We start from the raw sequence: 19,356 nt of genomic DNA on the forward strand, positions 1-19,356 counted from the left end.
CTGGGGTCTGTTGATCCGTCTTTCCCATGCAAGTTGAGATTTTCCTAGCTTGTTGTGTGCCAAGTAATTTTGGCTTATATCCTAAATATTTTGAAGATTATGTTATGAAACTCTGGCTTTTGTTTAAATATTATAGAAAATGTTGGCATTTTTGTTGAACCAGGCAATTAACCTGATGCCTTTTGAGCCTCCAATCCTGGCCCACCTTCCTTTCATGGTCTGTGGATCCAATATCCGTTCAGCTTTCAAAGCCTTTTCTGAACCATTCGGATCAGTCCTGTAAGAGTACCAAGGACAGCCTGGGACTCGGGCAGTGGTCTACCTTGTTTGGTTCTCAGAGGCTTTGGTGTGCTGCCTGGAGCAGATTCATGCTTTGACAGCTTGTGGTAAGCCCAGAGACTGCACAGAACTCTCAGGGTCAGGTTCCTGAGCTCCTCCTCCTCAATTTTCTTCCTGACAGTTTTAGAGATTTCCTCAGGTTCTCCCTTCTAGTTTTTTCAGCCAGAGAGCTAGGGCACTATTTCATGCACTCAGCCACTTGCTTTCTATGACTGCATACACATCCGGGGACAAGCAGAACAAGGAAGAAAAAAATACATAACCAGAGTTCACTTCAGGCCTCTTGTGACCATGGTTCCTCCCATTCCAATTTACACCCTGCTACTCCGTTTTAGGTAGCCACAGGCCCTCCCTGTTCCCACAGCAGGTATCACCTTGGGAGTGGGGTCCCAGGGAACAGAAAATAGAAAAACATACCATCTGGAGGTCTACTACTCAAAATAGAGGCTGAAGGCTTCTGGAACTCTGCCCACACCAATGCCCACTGTGGGGTTTGGGACCAATGTGAGTCCAGACCAAGAACTCCAGATGCGTATGTGAAAAGCACCATCTGTTCAATGCTATTTCAAGTTCTCATCTTCTCCCCCAGTCTGTTTACCACCATTGACTCTTCCAAGCCCTCCGTGCCTTTTTCTCCAGGTTTTATAGCTAGATTCAGTGGGAATGACAGTCACGTGTCCTTACACCATCATACCCAGAATCAAAACTTTTCTCTGCTCTCACTTTATAACAGCCACCTCAGCCGTGATGTGGATGGTAGCCTGGGGTCCACCATGAGTTCTGTCTCAGTCTAAGCCTCTGATTCCTCCCTCTGTCTCTGCCTCCCTTCTTTTTGAAAGCCCTCTTCCTTCCAGTATTGCTGCGGGTCTAGCTTCCAGCATCACTCCTGGATTATGGAAACTGCTGGTCCCAAGAACTCTAACCTTTGACCTCCGCCCTTTTTCCAATCTGTAATAGCTGTTCCTACCACTGAATGTTCCTCAGCATTAGACATGCCAGCTAGACAGGGCTGCTTCTTCCTCTCATCTCAGGAAGGGCCCTGGACTCCTCCCTGCCTCTTACCAGCCTGCCAGACCTTCCAGCTTCTTGCCTAGACCATCCAAGGCCCCCATTTCTCCAAGCCTTTTGCTGCCATCTCAGGGCTTTGATTTCAAGTCTGTCCATTTTCAATTAGTTTCACATTCCTTGCATTCATATCAAGCATATATAAAATACACATTCATTCTACAAACTAGAGTTAGCATGGATTTTTTTTTTAAGAAGAGTTTCTTGTACATTGGAGGCCCAAGAATAGAATCCCAAGTTCATTGTGTGCTTGCTTGTTCATGTCCTTCTCCTCAGCCAAAGACACCAAAAATGCCATGGAAAAAGTTGACAGGCAATCTCTGGTTGGCAGAATCATCTGGTTTGTTAAATAAAGAGCTATTAAAGATCGCTGCCTTGTTGTCTAGATTTAATCAGCCTCCTGTCCCATCTTTCCTCCCACCCTATGACAGATCTGGGATCTGGGAATGGGCAGAGATTCAAACGCTGCAACACCTTCCCAAGGAGGTAGGGGATAGATGTGTTTTTAATGTCATTTTATTAGAGCATTTTAATAACTGTGGACATATATTACAAGTTTTGCTTGTAAGCCAGCCCTTTTCATGTTTTTAAAGGAAGCATCCACTTGTATGAGACTAGTTCTACCACGAACAAAAGATTCCTCTCGGGGAAGCCCGAGTGTTTTGGTTTGCCTCTGCGCTCTTCCCACTCTTCATTCTCTTTTCCAAAAGCAGTATCAACAGAAGACTTGAAACCAAGGAGAAATCTGGATAAACTTGAGCTTCCCTTGCCTTTAGCTGCTTGCTTTTATCCCCAGTCTTAGTGGTTAGGTGGGTAAGCAGTATACTCCTGTTCACCTTGCTGTAGGTGACACCTCCAGTAGAGAATTACGATGGCAAGGTCATCTAGAAGTTCCTTCAGGAACTCAGAGTTCATTCTTATTTCAAACTGCCTGAAGCCACCAACCATTCACTTGGGCCTGTGCAGTGTCCAATGGGTGACTTTTTGATATCAGAAGGCCCGAACTACACACACACAAATGCTGCCATTTCCTTAACATCCATCTTGTGAAGGATCATTATGTTCGTTTACGTATGAGCAGATTACTGATTATTTCATTTTTTTGATCTGATCATCTTTCTAAGCTTTTTTTTTTTTTTTAATTCCACAAATGCCCCCAAATCCCAACATTGGGAAGGTGAAGTTGAGACCTGAGGCTCGACTTTTGGCTGTCTTGCAAATAAACTAACAAAACCCATTACTTCAGTGACACACCACCTAGTGGGCAAAACTGATTTGGTGACAGACTGTCCCACAGCCACTGAAACATTACCATTTGAAAATGTGTCTGGAAGTAACTCCTATTTAACAGAAGTACAGAAAAAAATAGATAAATCCTATGAAATAATAAATTTCCCTCACCACAAGGACAATATTCTGTGACAAGAAATATATCAGTGGTCACTGAGGATTCGCTTTAGTGGGATGACCAGTGACCTGCCTGTTGGGAATGAAGACAGGGATGCTTGCTGTTATGCTGTTGGATACAGTCCTTCCTGGAGGGCCACATTAAACACTAAGATGGCACAATGCTTTCTTGAGTTAGAACTGAGTAGGGTCTCTGACATAAAAACTCTTGTATGTTGTCAAAGAAATCTCCACAGAGGGGAGAAAATTCTACAACTGCCCCCCACCCCCACCCCACTCAAACCTTCTCTTTTGGGAAGAGTTATTTCATCTAGAAGATAGGATTTCAACTAAGACAACTGAGTTTTAATGGTCTGATAACACTGAAATGAATTTGCTGATCTCTACTTTCCATTATTCACCAAAGCCCCCAACCTACACCTAAATACTGTAAACATATTGATAATGTTGACATTCCTGGAACTAAATGATGACCTTGGACTCCACATTATTTTTTTCTTCCTCTTAATTGTCTGCCCTAAATAACAAGTGCTGGCTCAGTCTTCCCCAAGGGCAACTGTCAAAGAAATACTCTTTCAACACCCATGACTGCATGAAAATTAAGGAGAATATGCTGCCAATTCTAGGCTGGAGACAAGAATTTAATCAGCACAAAGAGCTCTAACAAGGTGTCAAAGTTTTGAGTTCCCTGTTGACATTAAGCAGTATTTGTAACACAAATTTCCTAAAGCATTGTTAGAAAAAAATGTAAGACGCCCATCTCAATGCAAAAAAAAAAAAAAGTCCAATATTAAATTTAAATTCAGGACCAAGATTCTCACTTAATGCTTTTAAGCTAATCAGTAACTCTAGGGGTGTGAGGGGCCTCAATTAGTATCACTGATGTGGATCTTTCTCAACTTTCCTTCCCATAAGGATGCTCTGCGGTCAAGTGCTTTGCCTCTTCTCCCATCTAATGCCATACAGAAAACCGATTTCCTTCTGAACTATTTATTCACCTTCTTTCCTTGTTTAAACAAGGGCGCTGCTATCCGGTCACCAGAACAGGAATGGCCTCATTATTCTAGGCTGTGGTGACCTTGGTGAGACCAATATGGCCCAGCCTCAGTCTTTCTCATTCCACAACCCCCCCCCATTCTTTAGATAAGGAGAAACCAAAGGAATGAAGAAAATTTTAATACATTAGCAGGTTTTGAGCCTCTACTAATTTTTGGCAGACTCTTAATTAAAAGAACTATTTTTCTTTCCATAGAGAAATTATCTGTTGTATAATGATATTCCAGGACTCCCATCCGATGAAATACTAGTGGAAGCTCACAGCCTCCCCACAGCAAGTCAGAACTAGAGATGAAATGAACCAGAAACGGACTCTGCAGGGTCAGTAGCAGCCAGAGTGGCTTTACTCACCCTCATGTGCTTTTCCCACAGAGACCTGGTATGACATCCTGAGTAAGATAATGACTTGACCAGTGACCCTGGGAGATACGGCTCCTCCTACTAGGGAGGGTCCATGCTGGAGGAATGACACAGGGCATCCACCCCTGGATGGCATTACTGCCTGTTGGGTGACAGGCACAAGGCATGTGAGGTTTGGAGAGAATAATTAAGTCCAAGCACATGGGAGGGAGCTCATAAATACCTAAATCCAGGAAAGCCTGTGGATGCTATGAGTCCAAGTAATTAAGATTTTTGTGGAGGCAGAGGAAGATAAGAGAAGCATCTTTCAGGATGGGGTGCACTTAGCTGGCAGAAGGTAGGTTACCATCCAGGACTTGAGAAGTATACAAACAGTTCCTCTCATTTCTCCTTTCATAACAGTACAGCATCAAGCAGAACTCTCAGGACTCAAACCCAGGGACACTTTGAGCATACTGGCTCTTAAAATGCCCTCACCATTTCCTGCTTCTGAAAAGCACAGGATACCCAGGTTCTGCACTCAAAGCTTATGCGTTTGTTAAGTAGACAAATCCAAACTTGATCCTATGTTGTTGCAGTAAGGTGAGATTGCATATGATCACAGCACAAGGCTGACTCTCAGGCAGTGCTCGTTGATGCCGTTATGCTAGTTATCGTTTGAGAATTAGAGATTTAACCTAAAGATCTCCAAAGCTTCCCAGCTCCCAAGTTCCATGTTTCCTAACATTATTCCAAGGCCCCTGTGGGTATGCACTGTGGAGTGACTGGCACTAGAGGGCGCACTTCTACTAGTTGTTTCTGCCTGCCATCCCAGGCTTCCCAGATGACTCTACAAATCTTCCTTAATATACTATATAAATCAAAACCCTATAAAAATCAGAAATATGCTTTTGGGAATTATTTAAAATAAAATCACACACCAAGGGAGAAGGAAGGAAAGACATAGCATTGGGAACTGAAATGGATAAAGTTAAATTCCATGCATATCTGTCAGGCAGCAGCACCTGCCTCTACCTAAAACCAGAAGCAAACATACGCCCCACCACCTGCCCCAATACCCAATTTCCTACATCCTGATAACTATCTTTCACATCCACCAACAAGGCAGACAACTGGGCATAAGGACCTACAGGCGGCCCTGTTCCCATTCAGCCCAGCCTGTCCTGCCCTGACCCTCACCTCAGAAACTCCCAGCTGCTGGAAATGATTCCCACATATGTTTACAAAGGCATACAGCTGCAAGTTTTTATACAGTTTTAAATTTCAACTCTTAAATATTATGTTACAATTCTCATATACTATAATATAGTAATGTCTGCAAGAATTTTAGTTTCTTAGAGGACTTTCACTGTAGATCTGTACAATGAGATTTTCTAAAAATGAAGATCCAATGTAGTCATTTGCCTACCATTTAAATCTAAATTCCTTGTGTTATAGCTCGCTTAATGTATTTTAATGTTATTTTTATAGATCATGAGATACACAAAAGAGACATCATAATCAAAAAGGGGCAAAGCCTGTATTTTTTACCATATTCAATTATCTGTCAGCTCTGAAGTTTAGATGCTCACAAAAGATGGAAAAATGAAATCTCCTTTTGAAGAGAAAACAGTGACTAAAATCTGGGTTGATTATGCACACCATTATTTGCCTTCCAATATTGAAACATATGCAAATACATTAATAGATACGGATCCATTAAAGGATACATTTAAAAATCAGATACATGCTACAACATGGATGACCTTTGAGGAAACATTATGCCTAGTGGAGTAAACCAACACAAAGAGCAAATAATGATGGCACTTATGTGAAATATCTAGTATGGGCAACTTAAGAGGGGTTGAGGGGGAGAGAGACCGGGGAGTAATTGCCTTGAAGTAGCCCAGAGACTCCCTCCTCAGAAAACCCTTACCATTATTAAAGAGAACCCCCCACCATATTTGTAACATCTATGTTCCTCCTCTTGTCAGGACATCGTTTGGTGACCCAGATGGGACGCAAACCCACAGTCCCCAGCTTAGGAAGCTAGTGTTGGGTTTATTGGCTGTAACCAGTTCAGAGGAAAATTTTATTAAATGAAAGCCCCTCTGAACTGGCTACAGCCAATAAACCTGCTTCCGGGTAATTCCTCAGGTATCCATCTCCAGCCTCTTCTGTGCTACATCAGCCTAATGGGGAGAGAATTGGAGGTGATGAAAGTTTTGACAATGGTGGTGGCGGCACAGGTAACTAATACCATTGAATTACACAATTTAAAATGGTTGAAATGGTTTAATGATATGTATTTTTACCGCAATAATAAAAAGTCAGAGACTTATCAAAAAAATACTCCTTGGCTAAAAACAAATGGCGTAAGGCCCACCACAGAACTCATAACAGCAAGACAGACAAGATTTCCAGATGCAGGTGGCATGGCTTTCTGACCTGGACGTATGCACTAATAGTTCTGGGGGTGTCACCTTGTGTGACAATAAATCCGAGCCCTGTGCAGCCCTTGCAGACCGACCCAGGCAATAAAGCCATGCGTTCAAGGCTGCTTGCCACCACCCATCCCGTCTCCTTGGCCAACGCAGTAGATTCCATTTATTTAATAGCTATTTCCTGGCAGCTATAATTACATGCTCATTAGACATGAATTGTTTTGCCATCCTAATAGTCATTACAGGCTGTCAGTGATTAGTATTTTGTTTTCATTTCTAAAAATATACAAGCATTTCTCATGTCCTCTACTGAAACTAAATACTGTAGACCACGAATTTCCTACAGGAGCAAGAAATAACACTGGTTCTTGGGAGCAGAAACAGAATAAATATTACAAAAGTTCATGGTCTTCACAGAAGTATAGCACATAAGTATACAGTGTACAGGCAGAATTCAAATTTCATGGAAGCCGAGAGTACAGGGTAATTATGAACAAAATGTATTAGAAGTTCCTTAGGTAGATAATGGGGGAAAGTTGACAAATACTGCCTTGTGACCCATAATTTCTTAAACTGAAAAACATAGCTTTGCAGACAGTGACTTTAAAAAGAAAATGTTTTTAACTGAAAAGATTGAAGCGGCCTGCAGCAAAACTTTTCTGCACAGTACGCATCTATTTGTTTAGAGTATTGCCCTCCATTTGGCCCAAATGCTTAGCTTTTAAGACCACCATACACATGCACTCATGCGAACTGTCCCGGAGTTTGTGACACACCAGACTCCACTCTGCGAGGCCCATTTGGCAGGAACCACCTTGGCCAAACGTACTGTACTGAACACTGCATCAGTCAGGAGTGAAGACGACAGAACCCCATGCTCCATGACAGGCCTGAGGGGAGAAGCAGGAGGCGGGCCAGGGAGGTGTTGCAAGTCTGGGCTCTCAAGCCAAAGGAACTCCGGGTTGAGGCCACCTGGCATTGTCTCTACTCTACAAGCAACTGTGAGCACATGGTTTGACCTCTGGGGCTTCAAATTCCTCCTCCGAGGAAAACCAAACCAGCACACATTGAGATATTTCTCAAGGAACTGCATGACAGTCAAATGAGAGTTAGAAATATATATGTATCAGTCTCATGGAAGCTTAAGCAGTCATGGGTGAACTACTGTACATCTACTAAGTGGACAGTTCCCCATCATTAAGGGCACTTTCCTCACCTGGTTTCCAGCCATGGATACTCTGTACCAACACCCTCCACAGCTCTTATTCCAGGGACCTGCAACCATCTTTCCAACAAGCCCTGACTTTTAAGGTAAGCTTTGGGCTCTCGTTCAGCCCAAAGTACCTTCAGATAAAAGGCAGAGATCTTAAGAGTTTGAGCAATATGTACTCCCTTTATGCTAATCTATTTAGCCAAGATGGGGCACACTCACTCCGGCTGCTCAAAGGCACAGTGGAATGTCCCACATCCCAAAAAAAAAAAAAAAAAAAAAAAAAAAAAAAAAAAAAAAAAAAAAAAAACAGACTAGTAAAGTGTGGAGTGTGATTTTAGGTTGCCCAGAAAGATTCAAAATACTTTGAAAAATATCCTTCTCCCCCGTGCTTGTGCACATGCCATTAAGAGGCAAGGGCTCCAGGGTGCATCCCCCTAGTTGGTTAATACACTGTAATTCATACTGTGGGACAGTGTTACACCTCCAAGTCCTTCCTTTCCACACATCAGGTCTGGGAAGGGGCCCTAGCAATGAGTCCACATGGTCCTTCGTTTTACACAATTTGTAAAAGAAAGGCATTTTAACAGCAATCACTTCGGAGTATCATCTACTAACCATCCTGATTCCTCCACCTCATGTCCTCTTGGGTAAGAATAAAACCATGAGGATAACCAAAACACACGCATCCTTAGGGAGAGCTCAGGCCTGACAACGCGAGTAAGATGTATGTTGAACCCAGGTAAGTTGCTAAAATACAGTAGAGGGACTCTGGGGAGCAAGTATGGGTAGGCACTACAAATGAGTCGTATTTAATTAGTAAGCAATAATCACATGCCAATGGCAGCCCATTAGACAGGAGGCCAGAGCAAAGTCAAGGGGCCTATTTTAACAGCTTTCTTCCCAGTGGAGAAGTGACTGATGTCACACCATGTGCTGTCACTCATCTTACCCTCCTTCCTCCTCTTGCTGAGCCGGATGATGCTGTAGCAGAATAAGAGGTCCTCAGAGAACAAAGAACAATGTTGTGTAGTGGGTCTGTGATGGCCCTATAGTAGATAGTAAGGTGACCGGAGCCTGGAGGTCTTTGAAACCATAGACTTTCCAAAATCACCCGGCCCTGAAAACCAACAAATTTTTGCAGAATCCTCCAAGAAATCACGGAGGAATATTAGAAAGTGATGACTGACTGTGGTCTGAGGAGATCAGAAGAGAGAAGACAGTGTTTAACAATAGGTGAAGAGGAGCCCGTTGGTTGAAACCAGGTGATTCTTCCCATCATGTGAACACACTAGTCACAGGAGGACAGCCTGTCAGAGAAGGCAGACTGGCAGCTTAGCCAAGCACAGAATCTGAACATGAACATGGACACTGGCAGGAAGAGCTGCAGCTCGACTATGATGTAGCCAAGAGGAATTCAGCCCAAGGTGGGCCCAAGCAGGCAGATTCCAAGGGCCTCATTATGCAGTGACTTTCTGCATCAGCAGTCATTCATGAAAGGTGCCAAAATAAACATTGACATTCTACAAGACTCTCCTAATGCTAGGTAACTAAGACAGTTACAGATAAATCTGGAAGGTTCCAGATTTTCTCAGTATCAGTTGGTCTAATTAATAGTGGAATTTATGGTGCTTTTAAGAATCATGGGAAAAAGTATGTACCTGGAGATATAAAGCAAGCTTATTTCCAGAGAACAGGTAATACCAGAGAGGTTATGAAATCTGTCTACATAAAACATAATTATCAACCCCAAAGCCTACAAATTTTCTCATACCTATATACTCTAACCTGGAGATCCACACATGTACAGAAACAAGAATTTTTATAGCATGTTTTTAAGAGTAAAACATTAAGGCAATCTAATTCCATCCAAAGGAAGATTATGAAACTACGTACGTCCAGAAACACTTCATGAAGAGGTCTTTGGAATACTGAACGACAATATCACAGAAAATATGTATAATCCTATTAATAGTTTGCAAAAAGAAAAACAGTACTACATGTGGCCTGGAGATTAATATATGCAGTAGTCAGCACGGCAATAATCAAAGAAGAAAGGAAAAGTTTACTGCAAATTGCTCCATTAAGGTCCTTCTACATTATTAATACCGATTTTTTTTTAAGGTCAGTGGTATGTCCACATGTATTTATTCTCTCCTTTGTATGCTTGTAATGTTTTATAATAGTTCAAAATGGATGATCAAATTAATTCCAAGTTGATACATTCTAGTACATAAATGAATACATTTCCTAAATGAGGAGGAAATAATTCCATTTCCCTGAAGTGTAGCATGCATCATTTGTGTACAGTCACCCCTTGATATCTGTAGGGATTGCTTCAAGGACCTCCCTGTAGATACCAAAATCCACTGAGGCTCAAAGTCCCTTTAAAAAAAAAAAAAAACAGTATTTGCATATAACCTACATACCTCCTCCCATATACTTAAATCTCCAGATTACTTTTAATGCTTTATGTTGTAGATTATTATTATACTGTTGTTCAGAAAATAAGGACAAGAAAAACATCTGTACATATTCAGTACAGATGCTTTTTCTCCCCCTCTAATACTTTCCACGCCCAGTTGGTTGAATCCATGGATGTATAATCTATGGATCCAGAGGGCTGACTGTGTTCTGAGTCTTTATTCACACAAATGTATACTTTTGTGAGGTTATAATTATGATATGCTGTGAATTTTAATATATCTGACAAATTTGGCACTAAGTGTTTTAATGCTGAATATGTTAGAAATTCTATAAACTTGTAACATTTAACAATAGAGGTAGAATATTAGGTGAAAATGTTTAATCATTTTGTTGTAGGTCACTACACATTGTCAATACATTTTAGATACAAATGGTTGTAAGACTTGTGTGTCTGGCCAAGAGAAACATGGATCAAATTTCTCCTCTGAAACATACAAAAAGCTAGACTAAATATAACAACTCATTTTAAGATACTAGACATCAAGCAACACAGATGCTATTTCAGAAAGTTGGAAAACAAAGGAGGTTAAGTCCTCAACTGGCCCAGCTTACTGCCTTGAGAAGATTCTATGCCGTGACAGAGGAGGGGAAGCCTGCAAGGCTCAGACTCCCCAGGTTACAAGACCTAGGGGAGCAAATTAGACTTCACCAGAGGAAATATAGCAGAGAAATGCCCAAGAAAGAAACCTGGGAATCAACTGAGTGGCCCCTGTGAGTATACAGAGTTCCTGAGGACAGGAAAAGAACCTCCAAAGGGAATGGGAAGAAAGTTACCAGCATGATACAGGACTATGACCACGGCCGGACTAGGAAGTCTCTTGGAGCACTTGGTACACCATTCAGAAAGATCTTGTTCTATTCACAAGAAATCATTAGTCCCAGACTAAATGCTTCTCTGGTTCCATCTAACACAAAAACAATAGGCAAAAACAAAACTGTCCACATAGCTGTGTCCCAGAACAAACTTTACAAGTATTTGCAAGAGTACAAAAACATCAGCATGCAACCAGTACAAGTTAATATGTGTGGAAAAACTAGGCATTCAAAGAAGCAGGAAAATAAGACTAAAGTATTAATCTATTAAAATTAATATTAGAATATCTGTCAGGAACCTTAGAAACCTCGTTATAATAGAACCCCTATATTCAAAAAGTTAGGAATATGAAAGATTAACAACATCCAAACTGAACTTTGGATAGAATTAACAGCAGATTAAACAATGAAAGTAACGATTTATGAAATTGAAGACTTAATGCAAATTATCCAAAATGAAACATAGGGGGAAATCATTTAATAGTAAACCAAGCATTGGTGAGCTGTGGCACATATTTCTTACTGGAGTCCTGAAGGAGACAAGATGGACGAGATGACAAAAATGTCTGAGGGAATGACTGAATTTCACTCAGTTTGATGAAAATTTTAAGTCAACAGATCTAAGATATTCAACAAGCCATAAACACAAGAAACACGAAGAAAACCACATAAATTCAGACCAAATTGATCGAAACCACTGATAAAGGGAAATAAAATAGACACAGGTACAGGGAACAAAAACAAATAACAGCAGATTTATTAGTGGAAATGATGTGAGAGGAGAACAGAACATATGGAAAACACTGATAAAAAAATAAGATTATGGCATTTGCAGGTAAATGGATGGAGTTGGAGAATATCATGCTGAATGAAGTAAGCCAATCCCCAAAACCCAAATGTTGTCTGGTAAATGGATGCTGATCATGATGGGGAGAGGGGGCGTGGGGAGAAGACAAACTTGGATTGGGCAAATGGGAGGGAGGGAAGTGGAGAGAATATGGGGGAAGGAAAGATGGTGGGATGAGATGAACATCCTTACCCTACGTACATGTATGACCGCACATGTGGTGCAACTCTAGATCATGTACAACCAGCGAAATGAAAAAGTTGTGCTCCATTTGTGTAAAATGGACCAAAATGCATTCTGCTGTCATATAAACCAATTAGAATAAATTTGAAGAAAGATATCCAAAGACAAGATTTAGAGAGCATTGGGAAGGAATTAGTCATTTTTAAATACATATATAAAATTGAAATTTTATAATGAAAACAGACTGCCAACCTAGGGTCTTACTCCCCATGCAAATATACTTGGAAAAACCAAGGATTTATCAGACGTGCAAAGGTGAAATAACTAACCAACAGCAGGACTGCACTACAAAGAAGTCCTTCTGGCATAATGGAAATGGTGCCAAATGTCACCATCCGTCTTTAAGAAATAAATAACATTGAAAAAGGTAACTATGATGGTATTATTTTACAATTATTAAAGCTCCTTGAAAAGATAAGACTGCTTCAACATAAAAATGTTATATAGAATTTACAATACACATAAAAGTAAAGGGTATGACAATGGTGTTGAATGATTTTTATACTGTCTACAGTGATTTAATATCACTTAAAGTCTGAGTTAAAAATATACACTATTATCCCTAATGCAATAGTGTCCATTGCAAGAAACTATAGCAAGAAAAAAACCTACACAAACTAATAATTCTAGAAGCACAAAGGGGGTAAAAGCAATGAAGTTGCAGATGAGAAATACAATAAGCAAAATTATAAGTTCAATCCTAACAGTCAAATTAAATAATCTAAATAAGCCAATTTAGAGTGAGATTGCATAAAAAAGTGAGACCCTAGATGACTCCTATAAAAGCAAACTTCTCATGTGAGGGCAAAAATAAAGTAGACAAATGAAAAAAATATACAAGGCTAATGCTAATCCAAAGAAAGTAGTACTGACTATTCATTTCAGCCAATAAGGATTTTCAGAAAATATCGCCAGAGATGAAAAAGTATCTTTTCATAACAGTAAAGAGGTCAATTTGTGAAGAGGAATTGAGTATCTGAAGCAGAAACAGATTTTTAAAAACCCTACAATTAATGTTGAAAACTTCAACAGTACACACAGCAATCTATAAAAGACAAAGTCAGTATGTAGATTCGAAAAACTATCCACCAACTTAATTGACATTTATAGACTATTCCACACAAGAGATTGTACATTCTGCTCAAGTACCCATGAACAGACCAGACTGTGACCCATAAAAGGTCTCAATAAATTTAAAGGATTCCAGTTGCACAAGGCATGTTCTCCAAGAACAATGGAATTAACTTCAATAATAGATCTCTGCCAAATCTTCAAATATTTTTATAATAAGTAACATGCTTCTAAATAAGCCAGGGTTGAGCAAAAAAAAAGGGAAATTATGAAGTATTCAGAAATGAAAATACAGCACATCAAAATATCAGGCACCGGTAAAGAGCAGTATGGGAAACTTATGGCACTAAATGTCCAAATTATAAATAAAGGTCTTAAATCAATGATGGAAATTTCTACCACAAATGGGAAAAAGTAAACAGGAAAGGTAATACCAAAGATCAGAGATAACATTGATGAGATTTAACAAAGATAAAAATCAGTCTGGTTCCTTGAAAAGATCAATAAAATTGATACACCTATCTAGGGTGATCAGAAAAGACAAATTGCCTTGTTGATAACACTATAAACGGCACATATGGAAATATAAGAAATACCAGCCAGGCGCAGTTAGCACATGCCTGTAATCCCAGCAGCTCAGGAGGCTGTGGCATGAGGATCATGAGTTCAAACCAGCCTCAGCAATGACAAGGCACTAAACAACTCAGTGAGAACCTGTCTCTAAATAAAATAGAAAATAGAGCTAGGGATGTGGCTCACTGAGTGCCTGAGTTCGACCCTCAGTACAAAAAGAAAAAAAAAAACTTTATGCCAAAGTATCTAACTTACATGAAATAGACAAATGTCTTTGACAGAAACTGTCTAGTAAAATATCACTCAATAACCATAGATATCAGAAATGGCTCAATAATTATTAAATAAATAAAATTTGTACTTATATATTTCCCAGAAAGGCTTCACCAGGCCCAGATGGCTGCCTGTGTTGGTAAATTCCAAATAGTTAAGTTTGAAATAATGACAATCCTACATAAACTCTTTCAGATAACTGAAGAGGAACAAGTAATTCCCAGTTCACCCACTGAGACTAGAATCACTAACAGTATCAAATGCATTGAAGAAAAATACAGGGCTGGAGTTGTGGCGCAGTGGTACAGCACTTGCCTAGCATATGTGAGGCACTGGGTTCGATTCTCAGAGCCACGTATCAATAGATAATGGCTCGTTGACAACTAAAAGTAGAATAAAATGCAGAGTGACATCATGAATGAAGATTAACTATTTAAAAATTAGAAAACCAAATTCAACAATATATTAAAATACAACAAGACCAAATAATTTGTCCCTGTTTAACAATTTTAAATTGTATCAATAAAATAATGCTTGAGAAAAAATAATTTAACAAAAATCTAACATGTATTCCTGATATAAACTCAGTAAAAGATGGAAACTTCAAGTTGGTAAAGAAAAAAAAAAACACCCTCTAAGAACACTATCAAATGGTAAAAGAATGTTCCTTTCAAGATAGCTATACAAGAATTTCCACTCTAGCACTTCTACCCAACATTATTTAACATTGTAGCCAATGCAACAATAAAAAGACATGTAGATTGGAAAAAAATACAAAACTGGCATTATTTCCTGATGAACACTTCACAAAATCCTGTGAAAGCTAGTTAATTGATTAAGTTCAACAACATTGCAGGGCATAAGATTAATACGTAAAATTCAGTTGCATGTCTAAATAATATCAATGAGCAATTATAATGACAATTTAATACACTGAAACCATAAAATGCTTAGAGATAAATTACAAAAAAGGTATGTAGTCCCTATGTACTGAAAGCTACAAAATATTCCTAGAGAAATTTATGACCTAAGTGAATAGAGAGAACTACCATGTTCATTGTTGAAAGAATTTTGAAGACATCAGTTCTCTCCAAATTTATCTATAGATTTAATAAATCCCAATCAAAATTTGATAGACAAAATTCATAAGGAAATTCAAAGGACCAAGTATAGATCTTTTGAAAAAGCAAAAGACATGAACACACCTAGAAGACTTCTAACTTCCCGACTTCAAGGCTTATTCTGATACTACAATAATCACAACAGTATGGCATTAGCATCAATATAGACACATAGACCAATGAAAGAGTCAAGTCCCATAATAGATGGAGACTACCGATTTTTAACAAAGGTGCTGAGATAATTCAGAGGGGGAAAAACGCCATCTTAACAAATGGTACTGGAACAGTTCTTCATACACGGGTGGAGTAATAACTGATCCAGACTGTAGGCAAAAACTAATTCAAGATAGTTTCTAAACTTTCATGTATGATCTAAAAGCACCAACGTTTTAGAAGAAAAATGACAATAAATTTTGACCAATTTAGGTAAAGATTTCTTGGATACAACACTAATGCGTCGTTCAACTGATAAATTTGATGTCTCCAAAACTAAAAAGTGACTGCTCTCTTAAAGACACTTAAGAAAATGGAGGGGGGCTACAGAGTAGGGAAATAGTTGCAAATCAGACTTAAAAGGCTTGTAAATCGGAATACTAAGGAAGTCTCAGAAGTCAGTGAGACAAATAGTAAGGAAAAAATATGGAACAGGACAACTGAAAACTAGACAATAGATGAACATTCCACCCAAAGATGAATGAAGGGTGAATAAGCACATAAACAGATTCAATATCATTAGTCACTAGGTAAATGGAAGTTAAAACCTCAGTGAGGCACATAACAAAAAGCATGTGATGAACAAACTGGAGTCACACACTACTGTGGGAATATAAAATGGCCCCACTCCTTTGGAGATGTTTGGCAGCATTTTGAAAGGTTAAATATACACCTACTTTATGATTCAACCCTTCCCTCTTAGGTTTGTGCCACAAAGAAATGAAAGCATATGTCCACACAAACACTTGTACCCCAATGTTCACCACAGCTTTATTTTGAACAGTCTAGAACTGGAAATACCAAATACCCATCAGCTCATGGATGAATAAACTGATATAACATGCAATGGAATGCTACTCTTAGTTTTCCATCTCTGACAAAACACTGGTGCTAATCAACTTAGAGAAAAGGTTCATTTTGGCTTGCGATTTCACAAGTTTTGGTCCATGGTCACTTAATCCTGTTGCTTTGAGTTTGTGGTGGCACAGGACATTGCAATAAGAGCACATGGTAGATAAGGCTTCTTAGCCTTACGGACAGAAGGGAAGAGAAAGGGAGGGGGAGCTGGGATGCCAATATCCACTTCAGAGACATTCCCTCAATAACCTAACTTCCTCTCCCCAGGCCCCATCTTCTAAAGGTTTCACTACCTCCTAATAGTACCACATCCAGGGAAGCAAGCCTTACACATAGGGATCGTTGGGGACATTCATGATCCAAATTACAGCATCTTCCACAAAGCTATCAAAACATGCAATAAGAATTTCCCAAAAAAATTCTGCTGAAAGTTGAGCAATTAAACAAACACTATATAATTCAGTTTACATAAAGTTGTACAAATCAGACTGTAACTTATGGTGTTAGGAAGATCAGTGGTGAGGGGAAGAAATAGGTGACATTGGGGACCAGAGGGCCTATCAAGGAGCAAGAGGAAACTCTGGGATGATGAATACATTCACCATCTTGGTCGAGGCAATGGTTTTTCCAGTGCATACGTGTCAAAATGTGTCAACATTTTAATATTATAAATTATGCCTTAAAATATCAACAGTTACCTAACAAAAGGCAATAGTTTACAAAACTAATGCCACCATGACTTAATACTCTCCCCAGCACATCACGTCAGAGCTTTGTGCCATCTCTCTGGAGCATCTTCACATCCCAGAGCTCAACAATGCCTGGCAGGCAGTCAACTTTCAGCTGATGTCTGAGTGAACAAACTTTTTTCTTAAACACTAAGCAATCGAAACTTCACTCCTCTGCCATAATCCTCGTCCTCCCAGGCCTGGATCCAATCTGCAGGTTTCAGAAAGGAACCTGCCCAACAGCACCCTCGCCTCAGCTCCTGTTGGGCCTGACAAGGTGACAAGTTGGCTGTGGGAGTAAAGGACACAGAACTGTGAAACTCAGTGGGTGACCAACTCCCACCAACATTGTTTCCTTTCTGAACTTCCTTCTCTGCCTTCTTCCCCGCTTTGTCTTATTGTATATGTAGAGATAAATATTTAAGCTCCTTGCCTCTGGTTTTATAAAGAGCCGTTTCAACTGGTGATGGATCTACCAAAAAAAAAAAAAACCCACCACCAAAAGCCTTTCCTACTTCTGGTAGTTCTCCTTTAAGTCCTGGCCATTGGTGTGGTTTGAAATCATGACCCTTGAGAAGGAGGGAGGGGCAAACTTTCCACCCATCGAGTGCATCACACCTTGATGGACCAACCCTGCTTGAGTGGACCAACCCTGGTGCTGCCAGGGGCTTAGGCTTTCCTCAGTCACACACCCCCATGCCCTCCATCCCTCAAGATGCCACTCCCTGTACTGTCCCTGTGAGAGCACAGCCAACTCGCTGCTGGGAGGTAGAAAACTGGTTGGGAGGATGCAGGCTCTCCCAGGAGATGCCTTAGGGCAGTGACAGTAGATTCCACTCTCATCAGGATCAACTTGGGACAAGTTGACACTTTATCCACCAGTCCATATCCATGGGCAACACTGGCTTCAAAGTCCCTTCTTGCTTTAGGTTCTTATACAGATTTTCCCATAACTGGAATAAAAGAATGGCTGACAGATTTGGGGGAGCCAGCAGTTGAGACTCAGCATGGAGCAAGTGTTCTGTGTCACTGCTAACCTCCTCGAGCTCCATGTGCTAGGGTCCCTCCACAGCACCTGTTTACTACTAGGCCGGAGCACACCATGTGCAAGCAGTGGGAAGACTGGTGCCTCAACAAATCTCCTCATGGACTAATTCAGTGAAGATCCCAAAGTCCAAGTCAAAAATCAACTCGCCTTGTGCTGTGACAGAAGCACTTGCACCAGCCCTAATGGCCATTCCAGCCTGCTGTTCTCCCTTCCTAGGGCTGGATAGGGAAGAGCAGCTACTTCCTGGAGCTGCTCATTAATGTCACTGTGGCCCAACAATAGAACAGCATCTGAAAAACCAATAAGCTCCAGAGAGGCCATCCCCTGGGAACGGCATCAAAGTTTCCACCAGCCAATCACCACAAGCACGTACCAGGCTGCCTTGAGGTCCCCTAGGTCAATTTTTTAAATGAAACATCCCAAGTCTGAAGAAAGATGTCAGGATTCTATTCACAACAGCTCCTAACAGCTAAAGTGCCACTGGGCACCTTTGCAGTCAGCCTATTCCAAGGGAGAAAATTAATCCCTAAGGTGGTGACACTGGAGACACAGGGTGACCAGAAGCATCTCGAGGGGAGCTGTAGTGCAGCAGCCGCCCGAGAACGGCAGAACGAACAGAAATTCTTCCTATACTCCTGTGGAAAAGGGCGTCCCCTTACACATAGCTCACACTTCTCCACAAGGAGAACCCTACCTTGACACACCCACAGATCCGGGAAGGATTTCACACTGGCTGTATCCAAAATGCAGCCTTCCGCACCACGTGGAGGGTCCCCTCTAGGAAAGATGTTTGGGGGGCCATGTTCACAGTAAGTCCTTACATGCTGCATGCTTCCTGTATTCCCAGTAGCAGTAGGGACGTAGGCTGGCTTTAAACAGCTTTTTTTAAAAGAGATATCAAATAGCATATTTTTCAAAAGACAAAACCATCTGTAAGCCATTTGACTCAGGTACACATGTCAAAGCAGCAGTGTTCACTACTGCTTCATGAGAACCAACCACTGGTTCACCCCACTGCTCTCCTTCCTGGGTATGTTCTGCTGAATCATCGAGTTTGAACAGCGTCCTCCATAAAGGCAGAGATTGATCCAAGTGAAGGAAAAGGCACTTTCCCTGTATGTATCAAGACACAAGATGCACAAGTGGTTTCTCAAACTTAAAAATATATCATGATGACCATCTCTGGGCTAAGATGATATCAGCAGGTTATTGGTTGCTCAA

General features: G+C 40.5%; 1 protein-coding gene across 9 annotated transcripts in view; it reads right to left on the reverse strand.

The window, feature by feature from the left end:
- The window catches only part of Fhod3 (formin homology 2 domain containing 3), a 434,672-nt gene that overhangs the window by 190,168 nt on the left and 225,148 nt on the right, over positions 1–19,356 (reverse strand). The window lies entirely within an intron of this gene.

This window comes from Urocitellus parryii, chromosome 13 (genome assembly GCF_045843805.1).
Source record: "Urocitellus parryii isolate mUroPar1 chromosome 13, mUroPar1.hap1, whole genome shotgun sequence".
Lineage (NCBI taxonomy): Eukaryota > Metazoa > Chordata > Mammalia > Rodentia > Sciuridae > Urocitellus > Urocitellus parryii.